Source organism: Taudactylus pleione, unplaced genomic scaffold (assembly GCF_031769625.1).
Source record: "Taudactylus pleione unplaced genomic scaffold, aTauple2 ptg000593l, whole genome shotgun sequence".
NCBI lineage: Eukaryota > Metazoa > Chordata > Amphibia > Anura > Myobatrachidae > Taudactylus > Taudactylus pleione.
In genome coordinates this window covers 243,650-262,779 of record NW_028284995.1, presented here as the reverse complement: position 1 = coordinate 262,779, position 19,130 = coordinate 243,650, and the positions used below count along the sequence as shown (strand labels likewise).

At 31.9% G+C, this 19,130-nt stretch overlaps 11 non-coding genes across 11 annotated transcripts; all 11 read right to left on the bottom strand.

Moving 5' to 3' along the window:
• Nucleotides 1-1,509: 1,509 nt before the first annotated feature.
• TRNAF-GAA (transfer RNA phenylalanine (anticodon GAA)) lies at nt 1,510-1,582 on the bottom strand. Its single transcript has one exon. It is a non-coding gene; the product is annotated as a tRNA-Phe (tRNA).
• A 1,873-nt stretch (nt 1,583-3,455) lies between these two features.
• On the bottom strand, nt 3,456-3,528 carry TRNAF-GAA (transfer RNA phenylalanine (anticodon GAA)). The gene has a single exon. It is a non-coding gene; the product is annotated as a tRNA-Phe (tRNA).
• Nucleotides 3,529-5,400: 1,872 nt separating this feature from the next.
• On the bottom strand, nt 5,401-5,473 carry TRNAF-GAA (transfer RNA phenylalanine (anticodon GAA)). The gene has a single exon. It is a non-coding gene; the product is annotated as a tRNA-Phe (tRNA).
• Nucleotides 5,474-7,345: 1,872 nt separating this feature from the next.
• On the bottom strand, nt 7,346-7,418 carry TRNAF-GAA (transfer RNA phenylalanine (anticodon GAA)). Its single transcript has one exon. It is a non-coding gene; the product is annotated as a tRNA-Phe (tRNA).
• A 420-nt stretch (nt 7,419-7,838) lies between these two features.
• TRNAF-GAA (transfer RNA phenylalanine (anticodon GAA)) lies at nt 7,839-7,911 on the bottom strand. Its single transcript has one exon. It is a non-coding gene; the product is annotated as a tRNA-Phe (tRNA).
• A 1,872-nt stretch (nt 7,912-9,783) lies between these two features.
• Nucleotides 9,784-9,856, bottom strand: TRNAF-GAA (transfer RNA phenylalanine (anticodon GAA)). The gene has a single exon. It is a non-coding gene; the product is annotated as a tRNA-Phe (tRNA).
• A 1,872-nt stretch (nt 9,857-11,728) lies between these two features.
• Nucleotides 11,729-11,801, bottom strand: TRNAF-GAA (transfer RNA phenylalanine (anticodon GAA)). The gene has a single exon. It is a non-coding gene; the product is annotated as a tRNA-Phe (tRNA).
• A 1,872-nt stretch (nt 11,802-13,673) lies between these two features.
• Nucleotides 13,674-13,746, bottom strand: TRNAF-GAA (transfer RNA phenylalanine (anticodon GAA)). The gene has a single exon. It is a non-coding gene; the product is annotated as a tRNA-Phe (tRNA).
• A 420-nt stretch (nt 13,747-14,166) lies between these two features.
• TRNAF-GAA (transfer RNA phenylalanine (anticodon GAA)) lies at nt 14,167-14,239 on the bottom strand. Its single transcript has one exon. It is a non-coding gene; the product is annotated as a tRNA-Phe (tRNA).
• A 1,872-nt stretch (nt 14,240-16,111) lies between these two features.
• Nucleotides 16,112-16,184, bottom strand: TRNAF-GAA (transfer RNA phenylalanine (anticodon GAA)). The gene has a single exon. It is a non-coding gene; the product is annotated as a tRNA-Phe (tRNA).
• A 1,386-nt stretch (nt 16,185-17,570) lies between these two features.
• On the bottom strand, nt 17,571-17,643 carry TRNAF-GAA (transfer RNA phenylalanine (anticodon GAA)). Its single transcript has one exon. It is a non-coding gene; the product is annotated as a tRNA-Phe (tRNA).
• Between the last annotated feature and the right edge of the window lie 1,487 nt (nt 17,644-19,130).

The following is a 19,130-nucleotide window of genomic DNA, read 5'->3' as shown; positions in this document are numbered from 1 at the left end:
TAAATTTGAAATAATTAAATTCTGATAACTACTCAAGGAAAAAAGAAAAATGCACTCAAACATGCCGAAACCAGGGACCTTTAGATCTTCAGTCTAACGCTCTCACAACTGAGCTATTTCGGCAAGGTCTGTGAATGGCAAAAGTCACTAAGACATAAACTGAGCTATGTTTGCATGGTTACACAAGGTTAAGTATCAATATTTTTCTGTCAGCATGATTGCATGAAATTAAATGAAAATATGTGTTTTATACTGTAAATATATCCATTACAAACCCTTAATCATACATTTAAGTAAACGTTTTAACAAATTGTGGTCAGGAAGCAGTTAGTTTATTTCAAATTTTCATAATAGAGTAGCATGACGGACAACATGAAAACAATATTTAAGCTGTATTTATGCACCGTGTTGTTAAATAAACATTCTCATCATTTAGAAGTTACTACTGAATACTCAACTATGTTAAGAAACGATGTTGTTTACATTTGAAATTCTTAAAAACTGATAACTGCTCAAGGAAATAAGAAAAAATGCACTCAAACATGCTGAATCCCGGGACCTTTAGATCTTCAGTCTAACGCTCTCCCAACTGAGCTATTTTGGCAAAGTCTGCATATGGAAAAAGTAACTAAGACATCAACTGAGCTATGTTTGCATGGTTACACAAGGTTTAGTATCAATATTTTTCTGTCATCATGATTGCATGAAATGAATAGAAAATATGTGTTTTATACTGTAAATATATCCATTACAAACCCTTAATCATACATTTAAGTAAAAGTTTTAACAAATTGTGGTCAGGAAGCATTGTTAGATAACTTCAAATTTTCATAATAGTTAGAGTAGCATGACTTACAACATGAAAACAATATTTAAGCTGTATTTATGCACCGTGTTCTTAAATAAACATTCTCATAATTTAGAAGTTACTACTGAATACTCAACTATGTTAAGAAATGATGTTGTTTAAATTTGAAATAATTAAATTCTGATCACTACTCAAGGAAAAAAGAAAAATGCACTCAAACATGCCGAAACCCGGGATCTTTAGATCTTCAGTCTAATGCTCTCCCAACTGAGCTATTTCGGCAAGGTCTGTGTATGGCAAAAGTCACTAAGACATCAACTGAGCTATGTTTGCATGGTTACACAAGGTTAAGTATCAATATTTTTCTGTCATCATGATTGCATGAGATGAAGAGAAAAGATGTATTTTATACTGTAAATATATAAATTACAAGCCCTTAATCATACATTTAAGTAAAAGTTTTAACAAATTGTGGTCAGGAAGCAGTTAGTTTACTTCAAATTTTCATAATAGAGTAGCATGACGGACAACATGAAAACAATATTTAAGCTGTATTTATGCACCGTGTTGTTAAATAAACATTCTCATCATATAGAAGTTACTACTGAACACTCAACTATGTTAAGAGATGATGTTGTTTAAATTTGAAATAATTACATTCTGATCACTACTCAAGGAAAAAAGAAAAATGCACTCAAACATGCCGAAACCCGGGATCGAACCAAGGACCTTTAGATCTTCAGTCTAACGCTCTCCCAACTGAGCTATTTCGGCAAGATATGTGTATGGCAAAAGTCACTAAGACCTCAACTGAGCTATGTTTGCATGGTTACACAAGGTTAAGTATAAATATTTTTCAGTCATCATGATTGCATGAAATGAAGAGAAAAGATGTGTTTTATACTGTAAATATATCCATTGCAAACCCTTAATCATACATTTAAGTAAAAGTTTTAACAAATTGTGGTCAGAAAGCAGTTAGTTTATTTCAAATTTTCATAATAGAGTAGCATGATGGACATCATGAAAACAATATTTAAGCAGTATTTATGCACCGTGTTGTTAAATAAACATTCTCATCATTTAAAAGTTACCACTGAATACTCAACTATGTTAAGAAATGATGTTGTTTACATTTGAAATACTTAAAAACTGATAACTGCTCAAGGAAAGAAGAAAAAAGGTACTCAAACATGCTGAAACCCAGGACCTTTAGATGTTCAGTCTAAAGCTCTCCCAACTGAGCTATTTTGGCAAAGACTGTGTATGGCAAAAGTCACTAAGACCTCAACTGAGCTATGTTTGCATGGTTACACAAGGTTAAGTATAAATATTTTTCAGTCATCATGATTGCATGAAATGAAGAGAAAATATGTGTTTTATACTGTAAATATATCCATTACAAACCCTTAATCATACATTTAAGTAAAAGTTTTAACAAATTGTGGTCAGGAAGCATTGTTAGATTACTTCAAATTTTCATAATAGTTAGAGTAGCGTGACTTACAACATGAAAACAATATTTAAGCTGTATTTATGCACCGTGTTGTTAAATAAACATTCTCATCATTTAGAAGTTACTACTGAATACTCAACTATGTTAAGAAATGATGTTGTTTAAATTTGAAATAATTAAATTCTGATCACTACTCAAGGAAAAAAGAAAAATGCACTCAAACATGCCAAAACCAGGGACCTTTAGATCTTCAGTCTAACGCTCTCCCAACTGAGCTATTTCGGCAAGGTCTGTGTATGGCAAAAGTCACTAAGACATCAACTGAGCTATATTTGCATGGTTACACAAAGTTAAGTATCAATATTTTTCTGTCAGCATGATTCCATGAAAAGAAAAGAAAATATGTGTTTTATACTGTAAATATATCCATTACAAACCCTTAATCATACATTTAAGTAAAAGTTTTAACAAATTGTGGTCAGGTAGCATTGTTAGATTACTTCAAATTTTCATAATAGTTAGAGTAGTGTGACTTAAAACATGAAAACAATATTTAAGCTGTATTTATGCACCGTGTTGTTAAATAAACATTCTCATCATTTAGAAGTTACTACTGAATACTCAACTATGTTAAGAAATGATGTTGATTAAATTGGAAATAATTAAATTCTGATCACTACTCATGGAAAAAAGAAATATGCACTCAAACATGCCGAAACCAGGGACATTTAGATCTTCAGTCTAACGCTCTCCCAACTGAGCTATTTCGGCATGGTCTGTGTATGGCAAAAGTCACTAAGACATCAACTGAGCTTTGTTTGCATGGTTACACAAGGTTAAGTATCAATATTTTTCTGTCATCATGATTGCATGAAATGAAGAGAAAAGATGTATTTTATACTGTAAATATATAAATTACAAGCCCTTCATCATACATTTAAGTAAAAGTTTTAACAAATTATGGTCAGGAAGCAGTTAGTTTTACTTCAAATTTTCATAATAGAGTAGCATGACGGACAACATGAAAACAATATTTAAGCTGTATTTATGCACCGTGTTGTTAAATAAACATTCTCATCATTTAGAAGTTACTACTGAATACTCAACTATGCTAAGAAATTATGTTGTTTAAATTTGAAATAATTAAATTCTGATCACTACTGAAGCAAAAAAGAAAAAAGCACTCAAACATGCCGAAACCCGGGATCGAACCAGGGACCTTTAGATCTTCAGTCTAACACTCTCCCAACTGAGCTATTTCGGCAAGGTATGTGTATGTCAAAAGTCACTAAGACCTCAACTGAGCTATGTTTGCATGGTTACACAAGGTTAAGTATCAATATTTTTCTGTCATCATGATTGCATGAAATGAAGAGAAAAGATGTGTTTTATACTGTAAATATATCCATTACAAACCCTTAATCATACATTTAAGTAAAAGTTTTAACAAATTGTGGTCAGAAAGCAGTTAGTTTATTTCAAATTTTCATAATAGAGTAGCATGATGGACATCATGAAAACAATATTTAAGCTGTATTTATGCACCGTGTTGTTAAATAAACATTCTCATCATTTAGAAGTTACCACTGAATACTCAACTATGTTAAGAAATGATGTTGTTTACATTTGAAATACTTAAAAACTGATAACTGCTCAAGGAAAGAAGAAAAAAGGTACTCAAACATGCTGAAACCCGGGACCTTTAGATCTTCAGTCTAACGCTCTCCCAACGGAGCTATTTTGGCAAAGTCTGTGTATGGCAAAAGTCACTAAGACCTCAACTGAGCTATGTTTGCATGGTTACACAAGGTTTAGTATCAATATTTTTCTGTCATCATGATTGCATGAAATGAAAAGAAAATATGTGTTTTATACTGTAAATATATCCATTACAAACCCGTAATCATACATTTAAGTAAAAGTTTTAACAAATTGTGGTCAGGAAGCATTGTTAGATTACTTCAAATTTTCATAATAGTTAGAGTAGCGTGACTTAAAACATGAAAACAATATTTAAGCTGTATTTATGCACCGTGTTGTTAAATAAACATTCTCATCATTTAGAAGTTACTACTGAATACTCAACTATGTTAAGAAATGATGTTGTTTAAATTTGAAATAATTAAATTCTGATCACTACTCAAGGAAAAAAGAAAAATGCACTCAAACATGCCGAAACCAGGGACCTTTAGATCTTCAGTCCAACGCTCTCCCAACTGTGCTATTTCGGCAAGGTCTGTGTATGGCAAAAGTCACTAAGACATCAACTGAGCTATGTTTGCATGGTTACACAAGGTTAAGTATCAATATTTTTCAGTCAGCATGATTGCATGAAATGAAAAGAAAATAGGTGTTTTATACTGTAAATATATCCATTACAAACCCTTAATCATACATTTAAGTAAAAATTTTAACAAATTGTGGTCAGGAAGCATTGTTAGATTACTTCAAATTTTCATAATAGTTAGAGTAGCGTGACTTAAAACATGAAAACAATATTTAAGCTGTATTTATGCACCGTGTTGTTAAATAAACATTCTCATCATTTAGAAGTTACTACTGAATACTCAACTATGTTAAGAAATGATGTTGTTTAAATTTGAAATAATTAAATTCTGATCACTACTCATGGAAAAAAGAAATATGCACTCAAACATGCCGAAACCAGGGACCTTTAGATCTTCAGTCTAACGCTCTCCCAACTGAGCTATTTCGGCATGGTCTGTGTATGGCAAAAGTCACTAAGACATCAACTGAGCTATGTTTGCATGGTTACACAAGGTTAAGTATCAATATTTTTCTGTCATCATGATTGCATGAAATGAAGAGAAAAGATGTATTTTATACTGTAAATATATAAATTACAAGCCCTTAATCATACATTTAAGTAAAAGTTTTAACAAATTGTGGTCAGGAAGCAGTTAGTTTACTTCAAATTTTCATAATAGAGTAGCATGATGGACAACATGAAAACAATATTTAAGCTGTATTTATGCACTGTGTTGTTAAATAAACATTCTCATCATTTAGAAGTTACTACTGAATACTCAACTATGTTAAGAAATGATGTTGTTTAAATTTGAAATAATTAAATTCTGATCACTACTCAAGCAAAAAAGAAAAAGGCACTCAAACATGCCGAAACCCGGGATCGAACCAGGGACCTTTAGATCTTCAGTCTAACACTCTCCCAACTGAGCTATTTCGGCAAGGTATGTGTGTGGCAAAAGTCACTAAGACCTCAACTGAGCTATGTTTGCATGGTTACACAAGGTTAAGTATCAATATTTTTCTGTCATCATGATTGCATGAAATGAAGAGAAAAGATGTGTTTTATACTGTAAATATATCCATTACAAACCCTTAATCATACATTTAAGTAAAAGTTTTAACAAATTGTGGTCAGAAAGCAGTTAGTTTATTTCAAATTTTCATAATAGAGTAGCATGATGGACATCATGAAAACAATATTTAAGCTGTATTTATGCACCGTGTTGTTAAATAAACATTCTCATCATTTAGAAGTTACCACTGAATACTCAACTATGTTAAGAAATGATGTTGTTTACATTTGAAATACTTAAAAACTGATAACTGCTCAAGGAAAGAAGAAAAAAGGTACTCAAACATGCTGAAACCCGGGACCTTTAGATCTTCAGTCTAACGCTCTCCCAACTGAGCTATTTTGGCAAAGTCTGTGTATGGCAAAAGTCACTAAGACCTCAACTGAGCTATGTTTGCATGGTTACACAAGGTTTAGTATCAATATTTTTCTGTCATCATGATTGCATGAAATGAAAAGAAAATATGTGTTTTATACTGTAAAAATATCCATTACAAACCCGTAATCATACATTTAAGTAAAAGTTTTAACAAATTGTGGTCAGGAAGCATTGTTAGATTACTTCAAATTTTCATAATAGTTAGAGTAGCGTGACTTAAAACATGAAAACATTATTTAAGCTGTATTTATGCACCGTGTTGTTAAATAAACATTCTCATCATTTAGAAGTTACTACTGAATACTCAACTATGTTAAGAAATGATGTTGTTTAAATTTGAAATAATTAAATTCTGATCACTACTCAAGGAAAAAAGAAAAATGCACTCAAACATGCCGAAACCAGGGACCTTTAGATCTTCAGTCCAACGCTCTCCCAACTGAGCTATTTCGGCAAGGTCTGTGTATGGCAAAAGTCACTAAGACATCAACTGAGCTATGTTTGCGTGGTTACACAAGGTTAAGTATCAATATTTTTCAGTCAGCATGATTGCATGAAATGAAAAGAAAATAGGTGTTTTATACTGTAAATATATCCATTACAAACCCTTAATCATACATTTAAGTAAAAGTTTTAACAAATTGTGGTCAGGAAGCATTGTTAGATTACTTCAAATTTTCATAATAGTTAGAGTAGCGTGACTTAAAACATGAAAACAATATTTAAGCTGTATTTATGCACCGTGTTGTTAAATAAACATTCTCATCATTTAGAAGTTACTACTGAATACTCAACTATGTTAAGAAATGATGTTGTTTAAATTTGAAATAATTAAATTCTGATCACTACTCATGGAAAACAGAAATATGCACTCAAACATGCCGAAACCAGGGACCTTTAGATCTTCAGTCTAACGCTCTCCCAACTGAGCTATTTCGGCATGGTCTGTGTATGGCAAAAGTCACTAAGACATCAACTGAGCTATGTTTGCATGGTTACACAAGGTTAAGTATCAATATTTTTCTGTCATCATGATTGCATGAAATGAAGAGAAAAGATGTATTTTATACTGTAAATATATAAATTACAAGCCCTTAATCATACATTTAAGTAAAAGTTTTAACAAATTGTGGTCAGGAAGCAGTTAGTTTACTTCAAATTTTCATAATAGAGTAGCATGATGGACAACATGAAAACAATATTTAAGCTGTATTTATGCACCGTGTTGTTAAATAAACATTCTCATCATTTAGAAGTTACTACTGAATACTCAACTAAGTTAAGAAATGATGTTGTTTAAATTTGAAATAATTAAATTCTGATCACTACTCAAGCAAAAAAGAAAAAGGCACTCAAACATGCCGAAACCCGGGATCGAACCAGGGACCTTTAGATCTTCAGTCTAACACTCTCCCGACTGAGCTATTTCGGCAAGGTATGTGTATGGCAAAAGTCACTAAGACCTCAACTGAGCTATGTTTGCATGGTTACACAAGGTTAAGTATCAATATTTTTCTGTCATCATGATTGCATGAAATGAAGAGAAAAGATGTGTTTTATACTGTAAATATATCCATTACAAACCCTTAATCATACATTTAAGTAAAAGTTTTAACAAATTGTGGTCAGAAAGCAGTTAGTTTATTTCAAATTTTCATAATAGAGCAGCATGATGGACATCATGAAAACAATATTTAAGCTGTATTTATGCACCGTGTTGTTAAATAAACATTCTCATCATTTAGAAGTTACCACTGAATACTCAACTATGTTAAGAAATGATGTTGTTTACATTTGAAATACTTAAAAACTGATAACTGCTCAAGGAAAGAAGAAAAAAGGTACTGAAACATGCCGAAACCCGGGATCGAACCAGGGACCTTTAGATCTTCAGTCTAACGTTCTCCCAACTGAGCTATTTCGGCAAGGTATGTGTATGGCAAAAGTCACTAAGACCTCAACTGAGCTATGTTTGCATGGTTACACAAGGTTAAGTATCAATATTTTTCTGTCATCATGATTGCATGAAATGAAGAGAAAAGATGTGTTTTATACTGTAAATATATCCATTACAAACCCTTAATCATAAATTTAAGTAAAATTTTTAACAAATTGTGGTCAGAAAGCAGTTTGTTTATTTCAAATTTTCATAATAGAGTAGCATGATGGACATCATGAAAACAATATTTAAGCTGTATTTATGCACCGTGTTGTTAAATAAACATTCTCATCATTTAGAAGCTACCACTGAATACTCAACTATGTTAAGAAATGATGTTGTTTACATTTGAAATACTTAAAAACTGATAACTGCTCAAGGAAAGAAGAAAAAAGGTACTCAAACATGCTGAAACCCGGGACCTTTAGATCTTCAGTCTAACGCTCTCCCAACTGAGCTATTTTGGCAAAGTCTGTGTATGGCAAAAGTCACTACGACCTCAACTGAGCTATGTTTGCATGGTTACACAAGGTTTAGTATCAATATTTTTCTGTCATCATGATTGCATGAAATGAAAAGAAAATATGTGTTTTATACTGTAAATATATCCATTACAAACCCTTAATCATACATTTAAGTAAAAGTTTTAACAAATTGTGGTCAGGAAGCATTGTTAGATTACTTCAAATTTTCATAATAGTTAGAGTAGCGTGACTTACAACATGAAAACAATATTTAAGCTGTATTTATGCACCGTGGTGTTAAATAAACATTCTCATCATTTAGAAGTTACTACTGAATACTCAACTATGTTAAGAAATGATGTTGTTTAAATTTGAAATAATTAAATTCTGATCACTACTCAAGGAAAAAAGAAAAATGCACTCAAACATGCCGAAACCAGGGACCTTTAGATCTTCAGTCTAACGCTCTCCCAACTGAGCTATTTCGGCAAGGTCTGTGTATGGCAAAAGTCACTAAGACATCAACTGAGCTATGTTTGCATGGTTTCTCAAGGTTAAGTATCAATATTTTTCTGTCAGCATGATTGCATGAAATGAAAAGAAAATAGGTGTTTTATACTGTAAATATATCCATTACAAACCCTTAATCATACATTTAAGTAAAAGTTTTAACAAATTGTGGTCAGGAAGCATTGTTAGATTACTTCAAATTTTCATAATAGTTAGAGTAGCGTGACTTAAAACATGAAAACAATATTGAAGCTGTATTTATGCACCGTGTTGTTAAATAAACATTCTCATCATTTAGAAGTTACTACTGAATACTAAACTATGTTAAGAAATGATGTTGTTTAAATTTGAAATAATTAAATTCTGATCACTACTCATGGAAAAAAGAAATATGCACTCAAACATGCCGAAACCAGGGACCTTTAGATCTTCAGTCTAACGCTCTCCCAACTGAGCTATTTCGGCATGGTCTATGTATGGCAAAAGTCACTAAGACATCAACTGAGCTATGTTTGCATGGTTACACAAGGTTAAGTATCAATATTTTTCTGTCATCATGATTGCATGAAATGAAGAGAAAAGATGTATTTTATACTGTAAATATATAAATTACAAGCCCTTAATCATACATTTATGTAAAAGTTTTAACAAATTGTGGTCAGGAAGCAGTTAGTTTACTTCAAATTTTCATAATAGAGTATCATGATGGACAACATGAAAACAATATTTAAGCTGTATTTATGCACCGTGTTGTTAAATAAACATTCTCATCATTTAGAAGTTACTACTGAATACTCAACTATGTTAAGAAATGATGTTGTTTAAATTTGAAATAATTAAATTCTGATCATTACTCAAGCAAAAAAGAAAAAGGCACTCAAACATGCCGAAACCCAGGATCGAACCAGGGACCTTTAGATTTTCAGTCTAACACTCTCCCGACTGAGCTATTTCGGCAAGGTATTTGTATGGCAAAAGTCACTAAGACCTCAACTGAGCTATGTTTGCATGGTTACACAAGGTTAAGTATCAATATTTTTCTGTCATCATGATTGCATGAAATGAAGAGAAAAGATGTGTTTTATACTGTAAATATATCCATTACAAACCCTTAATCATACATTTAAGTAAAAGTTTTAACAAATTGTGGTCAGAAAGCAGTTAGTTTATTTCAAATTTTCATAATAGAGCAGCAGGATGGACATCAAGAAAACAATATTTAAGCTGTATTTATGCACCGTGTTGTTAAATAAACATTCTCATCATTTAGAAGTTACCACTGAATACTCAACTATGTTAAGAAATGATGTTGTTTACATTTGAAATACTTAAAAACTGATAACTGCTCAAGGAAAGAAGAAAAAAGGTACTCAAACATGCTGAAACCCGGGACCTTTAGATCTTCAGTCTAACGCTCTCCCAACTGAGCTATTTCGGCAAGGTCTGTGTATGGCAAAAGTCACTAAGACCTCAACTGAGCTATGTTTGCATGGTTACACAAGGTTTAGTATCAATATTTTTCTGTCATCATGATTGCATGAAATGAAAAGAAAATATGTGTTTTATACTGTAAATATATCCATTACAAACCCGTAATCATACATTTAAGTAAAAGTTTTAACAAATTGTGGTCAGGAAGCATTGTTAGATTACTTCAAATTTTCATAATAGTTAGAGTAGCGTGACTTAAAACATGAAAACAATATTTAAGCTGTATTTATGCACCGTGTTGTTAAATAAACATTCTCATCATTTAGAAGTTACTACTGAATACTCAACTATGTTAAGAAATGATGTTGTTTAAATTTGAAATAATTAAATTCTGATCACTACTCAAGGAAAAAAGAAAAATGCACTCAAACATGCCGAAACCAGGGACCTTTAGATCTTCAGTCCAACGCTCTCCCAACTGTGCTATTTCGGCAAGGTCTGTGTATGGCAAAAGTCACTAAGACATCAACTGAGCTATGTTTGCATGGTTACACAAGGTTAAGTATCAATATTTTTCAGTCAGCATGATTGCATGAAATGAAAAGAAAATAGGTGTTTTATACTGTAAATATATCCATTACAAACCCTTAATCATACATTTAAGTAAAAGTTTTAACAAATTGTGGTCAGGAAGCATTGTTAGATTACTTCAAATTTTCATAATAGTTAGAGTAGCGTGACTTAAAACATGAAAACAATATTTAAGCTGTATTTATGCACCGTGTTGTTAAATAAACATTCTCATCATTTAGAAGTTACTACTGAATACTCAACTATGTTAAGAAATGATGTTGTTTAAATTTGAAATAATTAAATTCTGATCACTACTCATGGAAAAAAGAAATATGCACTCAAACATGCCGAAACCAGGGACCTTTAGATCTTCAGTCTAACGCTCTCCCAACTGAGCTATTTCGGCATGGTCTGTGTATGGCAAAAGTCACTAAGACATCAACTGAGCTATGTTTGCATGGTTACACAAGGTTAAGTATCAATATTTTTCTGTCATCATGATTGCATGAAATGAAGAGAAAAGATGTATTTTATACTGTAAATATATAAATTACAAGCCCTTAATCATACATTTAAGTAAAAGTTTTAACAAATTGTGGTCAGGAAGCAGTTAGTTTACTTCAAATTTTCATAATAGAGTAGCATGATGGACAACATGAAAACAATATTTAAGCTGTATTTATGCACTGTGTTGTTAAATAAACATTCTCATCATTTAGAAGTTACTACTGAATACTCAACTATGTTAAGAAATGATGTTGTTTAAATTTGAAATAATTAAATTCTGATCACTACTCAAGCAAAAAAGAAAAAGGCACTCAAACATGCCGAAACCCGGGATCGAACCAGGGACCTTTAGATCTTCAGTCTAACACTCTCCCAACTGAGCTATTTCGGCAAGGTATGTGTGTGGCAAAAGTCACTAAGACCTCAACTGAGCTATGTTTGCATGGTTACACAAGGTTAAGTATCAATATTTTTCTGTCATCATGATTGCATGAAATGAAGAGAAAAGATGTGTTTTATACTGTAAATATATCCATTACAAACCCTTAATCATACATTTAAGTAAAAGTTTTAACAAATTGTGGTCAGAAAGCAGTTAGTTTATTTCAAATTTTCATAATAGAGTAGCATGATGGACATCATGAAAACAATATTTAAGCTGTATTTATGCACCGTGTTGTTAAATAAACATTCTCATCATTTAGAAGTTACCACTGAATACTCAACTATGTTAAGAAATGATGTTGTTTACATTTGAAATACTTAAAAACTGATAACTGCTCAAGGAAAGAAGAAAAAAGGTACTCAAACATGCTGAAACCCGGGACCTTTAGATCTTCAGTCTAACGCTCTCCCAACTGAGCTATTTTGGCAAAGTCTGTGTATGGCAAAAGTCACTAAGACCTCAACTGAGCTATGTTTGCATGGTTACACAAGGTTTAGTATCAATATTTTTCTGTCATCATGATTGCATGAAATGAAAAGAAAATAGGTGTTTTATACTGTAAAAATATCCATTACAAACCCGTAATCATACATTTAAGTAAAAGTTTTAACAAATTGTGGTCAGGAAGCATTGTTAGATTACTTCAAATTTTCATAATAGTTAGAGTAGCGTGACTTAAAACATGAAAACATTATTTAAGCTGTATTTATGCACCGTGTTGTTAAATAAACATTCTCATCATTTAGAAGTTACTACTGAATACTCAACTATGTTAAGAAATGATGTTGTTTAAATTTGAAATAATTAAATTCTGATCACTACTCAAGGAAAAAAGAAAAATGCACTCAAACATGCCGAAACCAGGGACCTTTAGATCTTCAGTCCAACGCTCTCCCAACTGAGCTATTTCGGCAAGGTCTGTGTATGGCAAAAGTCACTAAGACATCAACTGAGCTATGTTTGCATGGTTACACAAGGTTAAGTATCAATATTTTTCAGTCAGCATGATTGCATGAAATGAAAAGAAAATAGGTGTTTTATACTGTAAATATATCCATTACAAACCCTTAATCATACATTTAAGTAAAAGTTTTAACAAATTGTGGTCAGGAAGCATTGTTAGATTACTTCAAATTTTCATAATAGTTAGAGTAGCGTGACTTAAAACATGAAAACAATATTTAAGCTGTATTTATGCACCGTGTTGTTAAATAAACATTCTCATCATTTAGAAGTTACTACTGAATACTCAACTATGTTAAGAAATGATGTTGTTTAAATTTGAAATAATTAAATTCTGATCACTACTCATGGAAAACAGAAATATGCACTCAAACATGCCGAAACCAGGGACCTTTAGATCTTCAGTCTAACGCTCTCCCAACTGAGCTATTTCGGCATGGTCTGTGTATGGCAAAAGTCACTAAGACATCAACTGAGCTATGTTTGCATGGTTACACAAGGTTAAGTATCAATATTTTTCTGTCATCATGATTGCATGAAATGAAGAGAAAAGATGTATTTTATACTGTAAATATATAAATTACAAGCCCTTAATCATACATTTAAGTAAAAGTTTTAACAAATTGTGGTCAGGAAGCAGTTAGTTTACTTCAAATTTTCATAATAGAGTAGCATGATGGACAACATGAAAACAATATTTAAGCTGTATTTATGCACCGTGTTGTTAAATAAACATTCTCATCATTTAGAAGTTACTACTGAATACTCAACTATGTTAAGAAATGATGTTGTTTAAATTTGAAATAATTAAATTCTGATCACTACTCAAGCAAAAAAGAAAAAGGCACTCAAACATGCCGAAACCCGGGATCGAACCAGGGACCTTTAGATCTTCAGTCTAACACTCTCCCGACTGAGCTATTTCGGCAAGGTATGTGTATGGCAAAAGTCACTAAGACCTCAACTGAGCTATGTTTGCATGGTTACACAAGGTTAAGTATCAATATTTTTCTGTCATCATGATTGCATGAAATGAAGAGAAAAGATGTGTTTTATACTGTAAATATATCCATTACAAACCCTTAATCATACATTTAAGTAAAAGTTTTAACAAATTGTGGTCAGAAAGCAGTTAGTTTATTTCAAATTTTCATAATAGAGCAGCATGATGGACATCATGAAAACAATATTTAAGCTGTATTTATGCACCGTGTTGTTAAATAAACATTGTCATCATTTAGAAGTTACCACTGAATACTCAACTATGTTAAGAAATGATGTTGTTTACATTTGAAATACTTAAAAACTGATAACTGCTCAAGGAAAGAAGAAAAAAGGTACTGAAACATGCCGAAACCCGGGATCGAACCAGGGACCTTTAGATCTTCAGTCTAACGTTCTCCCAACTGAGCTATTTCGGCAAGGTATGTGTATGGCAAAAGTCACTAAGACCTCAACTGAGCTATGTTTGCATGGTTACACAAGGTTAAGTATCAATATTTTTCTGTCATCATGATTGCATGAAATGAAGAGAAAAGATGTGTTTTATACTGTAAATATATCCATTACAAACCCTTAATCATAAATTTAAGTAAAATTTTTAACAAATTGTGGTCAGAAAGCAGTTAGTTTATTTCAAATTTTCATAATAGAGTAGCATGATGGACATCATGAAAACAATATTTAAGCTGTATTTATGCACCGTGTTGTTAAATAAACATTCTCATCATTTAGAAGCTACCACTGAATACTCAACTATGTTAAGAAATGATGTTGTTTACATTTGAAATACTTAAAAACTGATAACTGCTCAAGGAAAGAAGAAAAAAGGTACTCAAACATGCTGAAACCCGGGACCTTTAGATCTTCAGTCTAACGCTCTCCCAACTGAGCTATTTTGGCAAAGTCTGTGTATGGCAAAAGTCACTACGACCTCAACTGAGCTATGTTTGCATGGTTACACAAGGTTTAGTATCAATATTTTTCTGTCATCATGATTGCATGAAATGAAAAGAAAATATGTGTTTTATACTGTAAATATATCCATTACAAACCCTTAATCATACATTTAAGTAAAAGTTTTAACAAATTGTGGTCAGGAAGCATTGTTAGATTACTTCAAATTTTCATAATAGTTAGAGTAGCGTGACTTACAACATGAAAACAATATTTAAGCTGTATTTATGCACCGTGGTGTTAAATAAACATTCTCATCATTTAGAAGTTACTACTGAATACTCAACTATGTTAAGAAATGATGTTGTTTAAATTTGAAATAATTAAATTCTGATCACTACTCAAGGAAAAAAGAAAAATGCACTCAAACATGCCGAAACCAGGGACCTTTAGATCTTCAGTCTAACGCTCTCCCAACTGAGCTATTTCGGCAAGGTCTGTGTATGGCAAAAGTCACTAAGACATCAACTGAGCTATGTTTGCATGGTTTCTCAAGGTTAAGTATCAATATTTTTCTGTCAGCATGATTGCATGAAATGAAAAGAAAATAGGTGTTTTATACTGTAAATATATCCATTACAAACCCTTAATCATACATTTAAGTAAAAGTTTTAACAAATTGTGGTCAGGAAGCATTGTTAGATTACTTCAAATTTTCATAATAGTTAGAGTAGCGTGACTTAAAACATGAAAACAATATTGAAGCTGTATTTATGCACCGTGTTGTTAAATAAACATTCTCATCATTTAGAAGTTACTACTGAATACTAAACTATGTTAAGAAATGATGTTGTTTAAATTTGAAATAATTAAATTCTGATCACTACTCATGGAAAAAAGAAATATGCACTCAAACATGCCGAAACCAGGGACCTTTAGATCTTCAGTCTAACGCTCTCCCAACTGAGCTATTTCGGCATGGTCTATGTATGGCAAAAGTCACTAAGACATCAACTGAGCTATGTTTGCATGGTTACACAAGGTTAAGTATCAATATTTTTCTGTCATCATGATTGCATGAAATGAAGAGAAAAGATGTATTTTATACTGTAAATATATAAATTACAAGCCCTTAATCATACATTTATGTAAAAGTTTTAACAAATTGTGGTCAGGAAGCAGTTAGTTTACTTCAAATTTTCATAATAGAGTATCATGATGGACAACATGAAAACAATATTTAAGCTGTATTTATGCACCGTGTTGTTAAATAAACATTCTCATCATTTAGAAGTTACTACTGAATACTCAACTATGTTAAGAAATGATGTTGTTTAAATTTGAAATAATTAAATTCTGATCATTACTCAAGCAAAAAAGAAAAAGGCACTCAAACATGCCGAAACCCAGGATCGAACCAGGGACCTTTAGATTTTCAGTCTAACACTCTCCCGACTGAGCTATTTCGGCAAGGTATTTGTATGGCAAAAGTCACTAAGACCTCAACTGAGCTATGTTTGCATGGTTACACAAGGTTAAGTATCAATATTTTTCTGTCATCATGATTGCATGAAATGAAGAGAAAAGATGTGTTTTATACTGTAAATATATCCATTACAAACCCTTAATCATACATTTAAGTAAAAGTTTTAACAAATTGTGGTCAGAAAGCAGTTAGTTTATTTCAAATTTTCATAATAGAGCAGCAGGATGGACATCAAGAAAACAATATTTAAGCTGTATTTATGCACCGTGTTGTTAAATAAACATTCTCATCATTTAGAAGTTACCACTGAATACTCAACTATGTTAAGAAATGATGTTGTTTACATTTGAAATACTTAAAAACTGATAACTGCTCAAGGAAAGAAGAAAAAAGGTACTCAAACATGCTGAAACCCGGGACCTTTAGATCTTCAGTCTAACGCTCTCCCAACTGAGCTATTTCGGCAAGGTCTGTGTATGGCAAAAGTCACTAAGACATCAACTGAGCTATGTTTGCATGGTTACACAAGGTTAAGTATCAATATTTTTCTGTCAGCATGATAGCATGAAATGAAAAGAAAATATGTGTTTTATACTGTAAATATATCCATTAAAAACCCTTAATCATACATTTAAGTAAAAGTTTTAACAAATTGTGGTCAGGAAGCATTGTTAGATTACTTCAAATTTTCATAATAGTTAGAGTAGCGTGACTTAAAACATGAAAACAATATTTAAGCTGTATTTATGCACCGTGTTGTTAAATAAACATTCTCATCATTTAGAAGTTACTACTGAATACTCAGCTATGTTAAGAAATGATGTTGATTAAATTTGAAATAATTAAATTCTGATCACTACTCATGGAAAAAAGAAATATGCACTCAAACATGCCGAAACCAGGGACCTTTAGATCTTCAGTCTAACGCTCTCCCAACGGAGCTATTTCGGCATGGTCTGTGTATGGCAAAAGTCACTAAGACATCAACTGAGCTATGTTTGCATGGTTACACAAGGTTAAGTATCAATATTTTTCTGTCATCATGATTGCATGAAATGAAGAGAAAAGATGTATTTTATACTGTAAATATATAAATTACAAGCCCTTAATCATACATTTAAGTAAAAGTTTTAACAAATTGTGGTCAGGAAGCAGTTAGTTTACTTCAAATTTTCATAATAGAGTAGCATGACGGACAACATGAAAACAATATTTAAGCTGTATTTATACACCGTGTTGTTAAATAAACATTTTCATCATTTAGAAGTTACTACTGAATACTCAACTATGTTAAGAAATGATGTTGTTTAAATTTGAAATAATTAAATTCTGATCACTACCCAAGGAAAAAAGAAAAATGAACTCAAACATGCCGAAACCCGGGATCGAACCAGGGACCTTTAAATCTTCAGTCTAACGCTCTCCCAACTGAGCTATTTCGGCAAGGTATGTATATGGCAAAAGTCACTAAGACCTCAACTGAGCTATGTTTGCATGGTTACACAAGGTTAAGTATCAATATTTTTCTGTCATCATGATTGCATGAAATGAAGAGAAAAGATGTGTTTTATACGGTAAATATATCCATTACAAACCCTTAATCATACATTTAAGTAAAAGTTTTAACAAATTGTGGTCAGGAAGCATTGTTAGATTACTTCAAATTTTCATAATAGTTAGAGTAGCGTGACTTACAACATGAAAACAATATTTAAGCTGTATTTATGCACCGTGGTGTTAAATAAACATTCTCATCATTTAGAAGTTACTACTGAATACTCAACTATGTTAAGAAATGATGTTGTTTAAATTTGAAATAATTAAATTCTGATCACTACTCAAGGAAAAAAGAAAAATGCACTCAAACATGCCGAAACCAGGGACCTTTAGATCTTCAGTCTAACGCTCTCCCAACTGAGCTATTTCGGCAAGGTCTGTGTATGGCAAAAGTCACTAAGACATCAACTGAGCTATGTTTGCATGGTTTCACAAGGTTAAGTATCAATATTTTTCAGTCAGCATGATTGCATGAAATGAAAAGAAAATAGGTGTTTTATACTGTAAATATATCCATTACAAACCCTTAATCATACATTTAAGTAAAAGTTTTAACAAATTGTGGTCAGGAAGCATTGTTAGATTACTTCAAATTTTCATAATAGTTAGAGTAGCGTGACTTAAAACATGAAAACAATATTTAAGCTGTATTTATGCACCGTGTTGTTAAATAAACATTCTCATCATTTAGAAGTTACTACTGAATACTCAACTATGTTAAGAAATGATGTTGTTTAAATTTGAAATAATTAAATTCTGATCACTACTCATGGAAAAAAGAAATATGCACTCAAACATGCCGAAACCAGGGACCTTTAGATCTTCAGTCTAACGCTCTCCCAACTGAGCTATTTCGGCATGGTCTGTGTATGGCAAAAGTCACTAAGACATCAACTGAGCTATGTTTGCATGGTTACACAAGGTTAAGTATCAATATTTTTCTGTCATCATGATTGCATGAAATGAAGAGAAAAGATGTATTTTATACTGTAAATATATAAATTACAAGCCCTTAATCATACATTTATGTAAAAGTTTTAACAAATTGTGGTCAGGAAGCAGTTAGTTTACTTCAAATTTTCATAATAGAGTAGCATGATGGACAACATGAAAACAATATTTAAGCTGTATTTATGCACCGTGTTGTTAAATAAACATTCTCATCATTTAGAAGTTACTACTGAATACTCAACTATGTTAAGAAATGATGTTGTTTAAATTTGAAATAATTAAATTCTGATCACTACTCAAGCAAAAAAGAAAAAGGCACTCAAACATGCCGGAACCCGGGATCAAACCAGGGACCTTTAAATCTTCAGTCTAACACTCTCCCAACTGAGTTATTTCGGCAAGGTATGTGTATGGCAAAAGTC